At 33.6% G+C, this 4339-nt stretch overlaps 1 long non-coding RNA gene across 1 annotated transcript; it reads left to right on the forward strand.

Annotated features, from left to right (window-relative positions):
- Positions 1-812: 812 nt before the first annotated feature.
- On the forward strand, positions 813-3838 carry LOC107949773 (uncharacterized). Its single transcript, XR_001697888.2, has 3 exons — positions 813-1236; positions 2126-2263; positions 2377-3838. It is a non-coding gene; the product is annotated as an uncharacterized lncRNA (long non-coding RNA).
- The last annotated feature ends 501 nt before the right edge of the window (positions 3839-4339 follow it).

The following is a 4339-nucleotide window of genomic DNA, read 5'->3' on the forward strand; positions in this document are numbered from 1 at the left end:
TTGTGTTGTGTTTAGTATTTGGTAAGTTTAACATATAAGTTTATAAAAAAATTAAAAATCATTTCATTAAAAGTTTAATCATAATTGACTCTTTTAATCATATAGTTGCTGTTAACTCATTTAATTTTTTTTTATATCAACATAGTTGCTGTTAACTCATTTAATTTTTTTATATCGACTTGGGGGTTTTTTACCCAAATATATTAAAAAAATTAAATACCGAAATAAGTTGTCAGATAGATTAATTACTGAAATTGTATGTTTTTTGTAATCGTGCCTATCTGACAGGCGCCAATCAAATTTTTATATTAAAAAAAATTTTAATCGCGCCTATCTGACAAATGCGAATCAATTTTTATATTAAAAAATATTATTTTTAATCGCGCCTATCTGACAGGAGCGAATCAATTTTTATATTAAAAAATATTTTTTTGTTTAAATAAAATATTAATTTTTTATTTTTATTAAAAATATTTAAATATATATACAGGTAAAAATACGATCAACGGGTCAAAATACGGGTAAAAAATGGGTCGCGCCTGTCAAATAGGATTAAGTTATAAATTGTTGTGTTTAGTTTAGTATTTTGTGAGTTTAACATATAAGGGTCTGTTTGATTGTGGGATTTGATTTTTCGGAAATTATTTTCCAACTTTTCCCGTGTTTGTTTAGCAGAAAACATTTTCCATTTGGAAAATCAACTCCAAAATACGGGAAAATGCCTTACAATTTTTGGGAAATTGTCTTACCGTTTCAATTTCCGTAAGACATTTTCCTAAAGCTCTCAGGCATTCTTCTCCCTTCATCCAGTAAGCTCCCTTCATCCAGTAAGCTCCCTTCATCCATTCTTCTCCCTTCCTTCATTACTTCAAATTTTCGTGAGAAAACTTCCCTGAGAAAACGTCGACAACCGATTTTCCAGTAATCCCCCACTCTCCTCGCTATCGATTATTGCTGAGGTTTTTCATTTCCTCGGTTCCCTCCTCTCCTGATCAGGTAACCTTCACTTTTCTGCTCTTCGGGTTTGGCTTTAAATGGTAACCAAGAAAGAGAGCGGGAACCGGCACAGCTTCCTTTGCTACTTCTCTATTTAAAGCCTCCTATAAGGTGTTATTTCTCTATTTTAGTGCCTATTATCCTTTTATTATTTTTGCTCTCTCTTTGTTTTTGAGATCTGTGTGTTTCTTCAAGCTTCTTAAAAGATTCATTTTGGTTCAGAACTGGAAACCGCTGCTGGTACGTTGAAATTCTATTTTTCGACGGTTACTTCGTTTATTTTTCATTTCTTTTTGGCTTTTATGCTCCGTTTCTTGTTTCTGCTTTGCTTTTTTTCTTTTTCTTTATGTGGTTGTTTCTACTTTTTGTAAGTTGTAACGTGGCTGTAGCACAGAATCAGAGATGCATTATTTTTAATTTCTTAGATTTGTATGATATAATTTTTTTTCTGGTGAGAAATCATCTGGCACTTATCTTGAGCTGAAATCACTTTTTTATTAGCCTTGGTTGGTTTTGCTTTTGTATTTTCTCACTTTAGAAGATTTTAAGAGGTAGTAGTTTGTAGATCTGTGTTTGTAAGCTATAAATTTAATTGATTCTAAACATTTTTCCTAAATGTAAACGATCAGCTGTGGAATCACCGCGCGAAAGACTCTGCTATGAAATCATCTTTAAAACAAAAATTATTTTCCGATTATTTTTCCAAATAGAGTAAAAGAATCAATTAGTAGAATTCTTCTTTTCTTTCATTTTTCTTTGGCAGTTTTATTTTGGGATTTTGAGAGTTTTACGTTGAATTGTTTTGTTATTGTTAAATTTGACGATACTCTGCTGCTAAAGTGCTAAGAAAACCTTCCGTTTTCAAAGCAGAAAAGTTCCATGTCAAATGCAAAACTTAGGCAGTTTTCTGAAATCGAAACAGCTTTTACTCAATATGTGGTGACAATTTTTTTCGCTGCATGGTTCTACAAGCATTTGATTGGTTAAGTTATATAATCGATAACACGAGAGAAAAATCAAAGAAGAAATGCAACAAATCAATGAAATTTCTACAATCATTGTTTATTATTGCTGTTTAAATCTTATTCAAGAATTGTTTATTATTGCTAACACTGTTTGTAACTCACAGTGATGGCTCTACCAATTGAGACTATAGTCAAGTCCTCTGACTCTTACTGCGCTCCACATCCTCCTTTGAATGAAAGGATCCTTTCGTCAATGACCAGGAGGTCCGTGGCTGCTCACCCATGGCATGATCTTGAAATTGGTATCCAATGTCAACTTTAGCTGTGTATAGTTTCTTCTGGGTTTCATATTGGTTTTTTTGTAAATATAACAATTTACTACTTTTTTTCCTACTATTTTTAATCTATATTACAGGACCTGGAGCTCCTACGATTTTTAACTGCATAAGTATGCTAGATTTTATCTTCTTCCCGGTTATTACATATTAAATAACATATCTGGGATGGGATAAAATGCTCTAGACATTTCTGCATTTGATTGTCCCTAGCACATTTCTTATAAACATTTATGCAAATCCTTTAGAATTGAAATATAGTAAAATTTTCATTAATAACAAAGGTTTTAATAGATCTTACTTGATTATTGTTATACTGAAGATGTGGTTAATTTGTGGTTAATTTTAGCTGTATTTTGTATTCAATTTGGTCCGGTGTAACTGTATGAACTGTTAAAATTAGAACAAAATATACTTGTTGCTTGAAATGTTGCAATTGTTGTGAATGATGCATAGCCTAATTAGCTCTCTACTAAGAAAGTGGTCCTCGGTTCAGAATTGTACCATGCTCAAACGATGTGCATTCTGCACTTTTTGAATGAATTGTATTGTATATATTTATTCTCAGTAACATCGTTAGTGACTGGATCTTGCTGTTTTCACCATGCATGATAGCCTTCCAGTTTTCAATTTGTTTCTTTGACGTCGGTAACCTTGTGATATAGACTACATTTAGCAGCATGGGCCAGGCAAGCACAGGTAGTGAGTTATCTTTGCAAGCAAAAGGCTGATGTTGGTGTTTCTGCCAGGGATGGCATGGGTGCGATTCATTTTGCGACGCAGAAAGGACATCTAGAGGTTGTCTGAACTCTGCTTTCATCAGGAGTTTCAGTGAGAGCCACTAATCGCAAGGGATTCACTCCACTTCACTATGTTGTTCAGGGGTCCCATCTAGAAGTAATCAAAGTCTTATTAAAGAAAGGTGCAAGTGGCTAGCAATTTGATAGCAGATGGTGAATCAGTTAATGCAACGCTAACAGTCTGAGTAGTGTTTTATGATTAGATTATTTAGGCTAAGTTTTGGTTTTTGTGTGTTTTGATTTGAACCCAGCAAGCTTCCTGGTAGCAGACATTGCCATTTTTTTAGTTGTAAGTGGCTAGCAATTTGATAGCAGATGCACTTAAGCAATTACACCAAACACAGTCTATAACAATTTGATTCACCTAAATGTCATTTAGTAGAATGTCACCATTGCATGAATGCACTTAAGCAAAGTGAGATGGATGGTAAAAACTTGTCAAACCCTGTAAACTCAGATGCAGTCAAGAGGTACTTTACCTAAAAGAGGAAGGATCAAGGTAAAAACCCGCAAAGGGCGCCTTAAGACCAAAGGGGATTTGAGTTGAACACCCGAAAAGGGCGGCTCAAATTTTGATCAAGATGGGACATGAGGTGATCAGAGTAGCTCAAAATTTTGATCGGGGCATGTGGTGATCTTGCTATGCCTGAATTAACAGGAAATGGGGTATGCGACGTTTAGGGCACCGACAGAGTGCTGTAGATCTTCTAAACACATGTCTTCAGAAAGTTTGTACAGAGAAGCTCAGGCTGCGATATCTGGGGCACTTAGTCTTCTTACTATTTATATTGAACTTATTGTCCCTAGAATACCTTATTCTTTTCTATTCTTGAAATACTTTATTCTTTTCAAGAAACTTGTTCTCAATTAATTCTTTTCTATATATACATACTTCTCGATAATTTATTAACTTTGAGCTATCTTATTCATATCCAATGTTATAATCTTTTGCAAGCATGTTGCATTAGAATAGTGATTAATGGACTAATAAAATTTTCACAATGGAAGTTTTGCATATTACTCTAGAAGTTTCTAAATAATACAGTAATTTGAAACATGACTATTGTTTAGAATATACCAAGCTTAAATGATGAAATTTCTAAGAAGGAAAAGTCTAAGTTGAGACTATCCCTTCAGATGTCCCTTCAGATTTTGTTGTCAGAAGTATTGATTGAACAAAATGACAAGATGTCATGTTGGTGATAAAGCTTCAATCACTAAGCAATAAAAAAGGGGTTTCCTT

The sequence above is a fragment of the Gossypium hirsutum genome, chromosome D03, assembly GCF_007990345.1.
Source record: "Gossypium hirsutum isolate 1008001.06 chromosome D03, Gossypium_hirsutum_v2.1, whole genome shotgun sequence".
In the NCBI taxonomy this organism is placed as follows: domain Eukaryota; kingdom Viridiplantae; phylum Streptophyta; class Magnoliopsida; order Malvales; family Malvaceae; genus Gossypium; species Gossypium hirsutum.